This window comes from Beta vulgaris, chromosome 5 (genome assembly GCF_026745355.1).
Source record: "Beta vulgaris subsp. vulgaris cultivar EL10 chromosome 5, EL10.2, whole genome shotgun sequence".
Taxonomy (NCBI): domain Eukaryota; kingdom Viridiplantae; phylum Streptophyta; class Magnoliopsida; order Caryophyllales; family Amaranthaceae; genus Beta; species Beta vulgaris.
In genome coordinates, this window is record NC_079206.1 from 7,743,599 (window position 1) to 7,752,590 (window position 8,992).

The window sequence follows — 8,992 nt, forward strand, 5'->3', positions numbered from 1 at the left end:
TTCGACGATAATCGCATCGGTTCAGGTAGAAGTTAATCACACTCTTGTATTTGTTCGGGAAAAATTGAGCTTCATGTCGATTTTGGCCAAGCGTTTTTTCGGGTTCGGTTAAAAATTAATGCAACAAATAAGTGTTGTCGACACTTCCACAATTGCCTCAAAAAAAACAGTTGTACTTCATAAAAACGTGAATGAAAGTGACATCGGTAAAAGTGTACTTTATTACTAATATATATGATTTGGAATAAGACAAATTTATGTAAGTCGGTATTCAAACTTTTAGTTGTATGAAAATCATATCATATTTGGTTTAAAAAGGACGTCTGCTATCAATATAAATTATTATAAACTTCCTCAAAAGATGAGTTAGACGTTTTAAAAAAGATGATTATATTAATGTCTTACTCTTATTGTATTAGTTCAATGGATTAATATATCTAAATTAGTCATTAAGCTCTATGCATTTGAAAATTAAAAGTCTATAATCGACGTAAAATAAGTTGATTATGGATTAGCTCAAGGTATCTATGTGAATCGATAAGTGAAATCAAGATAACAATACTCCATTTAAGTTAATCGTTAACGAGTTATATTCAATTTGAAACTCACGTATCTTAGCCAAACTAAAAGAAATTACAATTGATATTAGATTAGATGAATGTATCAACGTAAGTCGATAAAGTAATTGAAACTCAAAACGTTTACTTAAGTTGAAACATGTTGTTATTGGAATGAGTGTATCAATGTAAGTCGATAAACTAATTCAAGATAATAACAGTACTCTACTTAAGTTAATCATCTTTAAGTTGATTCATTTTGGAACCGAAAGCATCTAATTCAGTTGCAACAAATGTAGAATGATGTAACTCAGTAGATTGGTTAATATAACAGTACTCCATTTAAGTTAATCTTCTATACGTTAAATTCATATTGAAACTCAAACATCTATTTAAACAGTACCCTAAGTTTATTTCAAGATAATAATAGTATTCTACTTAAATTAATCATCTTTAAGTTGAACTCATTTCGGAACCGAAAGCATCTAATTCAGTTGCAACAGATGTGGAACAGTATAACTCAGTAAATTGGTTCAATATAACAATGCTTCATTTAAGTTAATCGTCTCCAAGTTAAATTCATATTGAAACTCAAAACATCTAATTTGAATTGAAACAAGTTAATATTGGATTAGATCGATGTATCGATGTAAGTCGATTAGCTAATTCAGATGGCGTAAGTTCGTTTAAGATAATGGATACTGGATAATATTAACAAATGTATCAATGTAAGTTAATTAATTAACTTAATAGAAGATAACAATACTCCATCTAAGGTAATCGTCTTTAAGTTAAATTCATTTCAAAACCCAAATCATCTAATTGAATTGAAACAAGTTAATATTGGATTAGATCGATGTATCGATGTAAGTCGGTTAGCTAATTCAAGATGGCGTAAGTTCGTTTAAGCTAATGGATATTGAATATCAACAAATGTATCAATGTAAGTTAATTAATTAACTTAATAGAAGATAACAATACTCTATCTAAGGTAATCGTCTTTAAGTTAAATTCATTTCGAAACCCAAATCATCTAGTTAAATTGAAACAAGTTAATATTGGATTAGATCGATGTGTTGATGTAAGTCGATTAGCTAATTCAAGATGACGTAAGTTCGTTTACGATAATGGATATTGGATAATATCAACAAATGTATCAATGTAAGTTAATTAATTAACTTAATAGAAGATAACAATACTCTATCTAAGGTAATCCAAATATTTAAATTACTAATTTTAATTATTATGAGTATCCGAAAATGGGGTTATAGAGTATGAGATTTGGGGTTTGAGCTTTATAAATTTGGAGCATGGGGTGTAGCCGTTTAGGATAAAATTTTAGGTGGGAACTTTACCTCCAAAATTGTGAACGTAGCTACCAATGGAAATAAATGGCGGGATAAATTCCCTCCAAACAAAACATTGGGCTAAATATATTTTCTTATCGGATTGGTCACAATAAAACGTGACAACTCCCTCATTTCTTTAATATTTACAATGTGCATCATGGCTCCTTGCTCCTCCTCTGTTCTCTTTCCTTCTCTATGGTTTTCAACTTTTCATATATCTCTTTCATCCTCAGAAACCCCTAACCATAATTCTAATTATTTAAACTTTTGATTTCTATTTTTCAAAAACATGTGCTATTTGATACTTCTAATCTTGAAATTTCAACCAAAATTCATGGAACCCGATCACGGCTTTGATCTTAATTCAAAGAGTTTCTTAGAAGTCGGGAGTAATATCTACACATGTTAATTTTTAATTCTTGATCTTTGATTTGTATGAATAATTTATCCTATATATATTTTTTTGGGCTTTTTTTCTCTCATTGAGTTTCTCTACTCTCGCTAATGTGAGTTTCAATTTTATTTGAATTTCAAGTTTTTGGTTTCCCCTTTCTGGTTTTCTTCTTTCGTTCCTTTTTAAACTTTTGATTTCTAAATATTTTGAGGTTCTTCTTTGGTATAATGAGGGAGATAAATGTGGATCTACACAACCCAGTTGAATGCTTTAAAATTTAAAGAAAATTCAAACACACACACTTTAAGAGAGAGAGAGCAGTGACCAGTTTTGGTCTTAATTCTGAAAGAAAGAAAGGTCCATGTAATTAGAGAAAGCTTTTAGGCTTTTGGTGACAACCCAAAATTGGTGATTTGGATATTCAAAAGAAGAGTAAGTTGGTGAGTGTTTTATGTTGTTAAGGAAATTGAATTTGATGATTATCAAGAGAGGAGTTTGAATTAATTTACTTTGGTTGTAGACCCAAGCTAATTTTCACTCTTTAAAATTATAATTAAGAAGTTTCAAGAGTAGAAAATTTATAGCAAGTAATATGATATAATAGTTACAAAAAACAAACTTATAACTGAAAAAAGTTTATATCTCATATTTTTGTAAAAGTTTGATCACTCACTTTGATGGATTTGAAATTATCAATTTGTCATGAAATAAAGCTATATAATTATCATGATAAATTTTCATGTCACAATATATCATAAAGTTAAGTAAAATGTAAATTCAATTTGGAGTGTAAAATTAGTGAATTTGATACAGTCAAAAATTATTAAGAAATTAAGTTATAATGTCATAAGTTCAATACTAATAAAAAATTATCATGATAAAGTTTGTATGTGATTTGGAGTACTACCAAGAATTTGGGTAACATGTGAATTCGGTTCGGGTACAGTTAAAAATCAATTTAAAACAGTTTCAGTTTAAATCAGTTTCAGTTCAATTCATTTCAGTTTCAGTTTGAATCAGTTCAGTTAATTCAGTTAGATATCCGGTTTAGTTCAGTTCAGTTGATCGATCAACTTTTCAGTTTTTCACAGTTATTTCCAGTTACAGTTTGTTTCAGTTCAGTTGCAGTTCAGTTTTGGTTTTTCATTTACAGTTTATTTCAGTTTCAGTTCAACATTTTTCAGTTGAATTCAGTTACAATTATTCTCAGTTCAGTTTAATTCAGTTTAAATTTCAGTTATTTCAGTTCAACCATCAGTTCATTAACCAAACTGACAGCTCTAGTGGTGAGGTATGTTGGCCCGCGTATGAATAGGTCCGGTTAGGTTTGAGGGGGGTCAACTTGTCTTTCGTCCGCTGGTGAACCTGACACGACCTGTTTACGAACTCAACTTTTAATTCATTAGCCGAAGTATTAATTTTGACTATGATAAATATAGTTGTGTGACATTTTTGTCAGAATCATCCTAACTTATTTTCTTCAATTATAAACTTTTGTATAATCTAATTTTTCTTAAATAGAACTGGTTGTGGTTAAGTTGTGTGTTCAAAAAGTTAGAAAAGAATAGTAAGGTAATATTCTCGATGGCCTGAACAAAAACATAATATTAACCGTACAACCTGTTGGTACGGGGTTAGGTTTTCAATTCTTCCTCCCTAAGGGTGTAACCTCTCATATGCTTGACTTAAGAAACAGAGAGGTGGGGCCATTGATCTACAAAAGAGATAACATGTATAATAGTAGTTATCAAGACTATTATATATACATAAGAGTTTATTAAATGATATTCTAATTTAGCAAAATCAAGATTGTTACTATCTTACTTTTCATAAGATGGATTCTCACTTCATCTCTAATATTGTAAAAATTAAGGCATTCTTGTAATTATAATGCACTAATATATCAATGTTTCATTGTTGAACATTATTTTTGTGCAAGCTATAAATTGTATGATTTCAATGTAAACTGCAAGAAGCAACACAATTTTGTTTCTAATGTTGAATGTTAGTGAGGAGGAAAAGGATGGTGTAACACTCCCAAGATCCATACACGTCTACGACTACGTCGCATCGACTTTGGGAGTGTTACCGCCGTGATGAAACGCAAAGCTTAATAAGAAAGAATGTTAACTCAAACCATTGTCTCGAACACTAAAATGCAACAAAAATAAAAATGTAACTACAGTTCGGGAATCATCAACGACCCCTTTTATTCAAACCACAAACCAATTAAGTAAATCATAATAATCTTATAATACTTAAAAAAATGCTTTCAAGTTCAAAGACTAATGACTATCCCCCGTATGCTCGGTATCATACAACAGTACCAGTACACATAGTATGCTCCCCATTGTAGCATCAATGAATTCATCACAGGTCAACAAACACATAATAACACACAATCAGCTATACTGAGTACATAATAAATCATTGCATGCATATAAACATAAACAAAGCAACAATGAACAATCCTAAGCATGATACTATAATAACGTTACATCCTTTACTCTTTATTTAGTTGGCATCGAACGGGCACCATAGCCAAACCTCGTCGCACGACCCTCTCGCACAGCGCGCACACAGCCCTCTCGCACAACTCGTCGCAACGACTCCCTCGTATGACCCTCTCGCACAACGCGCAACACCGCACCATACTTGGTGCTCACGCTCGCACCACGCACAAACCCTGAACTGCTCGCACAAAGCCATCGAGCCACGGACCATGCTCGACTTCGCACACTCTCTTGCACAGCATCCTCGCGCAAAAATTCGCACCACATTTTGCACAACCAGTCCTCTCGCACTCCTCGCTTGTTCGCACAACAGCGATTGCGAACCCCACACACACACGAAGCCCCGCAAAGCCTTGCACAACGCACAACTCGAACACGAACCGCTCGCAAAAGACGCAAACCTTACTTGCTGCACAGCCTCCTCGCACGACCTTCGCACAGACATGATGGACTTATGATATGATAACCTACAATAACATATGTAAAGTGAATACCATAGTCATGTATTTCACGACTTAACACACCAACTCCTTATTTCGTTTACGGCTTATTATTGAAATAAAGTGAATACAGTAATGTAGTAATATTTATGCGATTATTTATTTATTACCTATGCGATAACTTATATTTTTTTATACTTCTATAATAGTTACATTCATTTATCTTATTATAGATGCTTCAAAATAAGTAAGAACATAAATAAATATGATTGAATGATGATCTGATATGATTCAATTAATGATGGACATAATTTCACCTCACTTTGATATGAGTTAGGATAGGGAATTGTATGGTTGTTAAGGATATGTATTAGCTACCTTACAACGACATGAAACACTTCCTAGCAAATAATTGTTACTTGTTAGTTACTAATTATTACTTTTTTTTTTTTTTTTTTTGGGTACATGAGTAGAGTTAGGACACCCTTCTCTCAAGGGAGTATCCTAACGAATCAAGGATTACATATTTTTGCAGAATAGGATCAGTGGACGGATCAATGTCAGCTGTGTTAGCTGAACTACTGTGACCTTTTTTTGGTAGAAGATCCGCTACTCGATTAGCTTCCCGGAAGATATGTTTAATGGTATACAATATGAACTTAGTAAGAAGTTGTCGTATGTCTTCAATGAGAGTCTGTATGCCCCATGGGCAATCGTATTGACCTTGCAATATTCTGATAACTACTTTGTTGTCTCCTTCAATGTATAAGTCTTGAATTTGGTGGTGGATAGCTAGTAGAATGCCATTTCTTAAACCCCATGCTTCCGTAACAAGAGCTGAGGTTTGACCAAAGCGATAAGTTTGGGCAGCTACAAATTTCCCAGTAGAATCTCTAATAATCGCTCCGGCAGCGGCCAAAGAGCCATTCACCGACCCATCAAAATTTAACTTATAATAACCAACTGGAGGTGGGATCCATCTGACTGTAACTGATTTTTGAGCCCTGTAAGAAGGAAGAGAAGAAATAGTAAAAGAAAAATCCATCATGGTTCTTGTTTTCCATTCCAAATATTGGTGCCATGCTCTGTAGTAAATTCGATTAGGATTAATAGTATTATTTTCAAATACTAGTAAATTTCGTTCTTTCTAAATACTCCAGAGATTATAACAGAATAATTGTAATGCTTTTGGGTATTGTCTTAGGCTTATAAGGCATTGAGAGAGATCTTGTGGTACTATATTTCTAATTTTTTGTCGCATAAGCGGAGAGTTCCAATATTGATAAATGGTAGGGCAATGGAAGAGTAAATGGTTAATAGTTTCAGAGTTGGTTCGGCAAATTGGGCAAAGGTTATCAGTAATTATTTGTCTGTGTCTTAGGTTGGATTTAATTGGAAGTCCGTTTTGCAGGCATTGCCATAGGAAGATCTGGATTTTTGGAGCTATATCAATTTTCCATATCCAATTATACTGCCATGGAGTATTATCAGGTGTAATGCCATGAGCTAACCAGGTAGCTGTTTTTACAGAAAATTGACCAGAACTAGTCAACCCCCAACAAGGTCTATCTGGGGAAGGGAAAGTGGGGATTGGGATTCCTAGGATCATGTGTACAATATGTGGGGGAACTAATTCGTTTAGGAGCGAAACATTCCATTGATTTGTAGGGAGTATGACATAATTAACGGTGAGTTCTATATTAGCAATCGAATCTATTCTAAGATCTAAAAGTTGAATTATGCTCTAATTTGCACACCAGTTATCTATCCAAAAATAAATATTTTCTCCAGTTCCAACTTTCCAACGGATACCTCTTCTTATTAATTCTAAATATGCGAGTCATTAGGTTTGGCTTTGTATTTAAAAAAGGATGTATTTCGGAGATATTTTTGTCGCATAATGTTAGCCCAGAGGGATTGTTGGTCGTAAAGGATTCTCCACCCCATCTTGGCTAAATATGCTTCATTAGTATGAGTCATCTTTCTAAAATTTAGGCCCCCATACTTTTTAGGTCTGCAAATTTTTGACCATGCCAGTAAAGGTAGTCCTGAGGTGTTGGACGATGTGCGCCAAAAAAAATTTCGGTTAATATTATCAATTGTTTTGCAAATTTTCTTTGGAATTTGAGTAGTGCCATAAGATATGCTGGGATTGATTCTAGGTGGCTTTGGATAAATACTGATTATCCTGCTTTCGAGAGACAATGATTGTGCCAATTGTTAATCTTGTTATCAATTTTTTGAACTAAGTGATGGAAATCAGTGGTCATTGGTTTATAGTTTGAGAAAATAATGCCCAAATATCGTCCCAATACAGCCTTTGGTGTCATATTAAAAATACCAGCAATTGCTCTTTGTCGAGAGTTGGGTATTTGTTTTGAAAATATGATTGATGATTTATGAAAATTCACCAATTGTCCATAATTATTACAAAAAGTTTCGATTATGTTTTTTAGGCGATGGGCAGAATTGAGGTTTGCTTTACAAAATAATAGGCCGTCATCAGCGAAGAAAAGGCCGGGAATTGTTTGGGTTCGTGGAGCAAGTTTAATTCCAATTCCTGATTTTCTGGATTTTGATTCAGTGTCTAGTTGTCTGCATAAGACATCCATACATAGGATAAAGAGATAAGGCGATAATGGGTCTCCCTGTCGAAGGCCTCGAGTCAGTTTGAAAATAGTAGTAGTCTCTTGGTTTATTACTAGTGAGTAAGAGACCGTGGAAATGCATTGCATAACCCATTTGATCCATTGGTGATGAAAACCATAACTTTGGAGGACCTGTTTTAAAAAATCCCATTCTATGCGGTCGTAGGCTTTTTCCATATCTAGTTACTAATTGTTACTTGTTAGTTACTAATTGTTACTTATTAACAACTAATTGTTACTCGTTCACTCTCATTCGTTTATTCTTAACTCCTCCAAGAACAGTCAACCCTGAACTTTCATTCTAAAAAAACATGATGAACTTATGATGATAAAATGAGGACACAAATCCTCCCCATTCAGATATGATTGACTGGTGTTATGATATGATTTGCTTCTTCAATGATAAATAATGTTAATTTTCTATTATGATTTTAACAACAATTTATGATAATGAAAAATAGTGTTATTAAAGTGAACCTTGTCGTTCTACTTTCGATAATAGTCAACTTTTGTCTTAATCGTGCATTCGATAATATTCACATTTTAAATCATTCAGGCGATAATACTTATTAGCTAATTACCTTAGCAATTAAGTGAAACACGTCTTAGCTACTAGTTAACTTAACCATATAATATATTAAGTGAATCAGATTAGTAGTTAAGTAGAATAAGATCCATTCATATAACAAAGTGAGTGAGTCCTATCAAAATTTCAATTACACGTATCACAAGCTGACTTAATCATATTATAGCATGAAATTTATATGAGATTGGAGGAGCCTTTATAAAAAAAAAATAGTAAATCACAACATTATCATATCACAAGTTGATGGATTCATATCAATAACTGGTTGAATCTTGTCACAAATATTGAGTTAATCATATCGTATATTTAATGAATCATATCACAAATTGAGGGATCCTTTTTTAAAATATTTAGTGAACTACAAGTTTAGTAAATGTATCATATTAATATCCAAAAAACGATCGAATCTTTTTAAAAGCGAGTGAAACATGTCACATTAGGAGTGAATCAAAACAAGAGTTAAGTACCAACTACCATATAACAGATTTAGGGTTCATATAAAAAA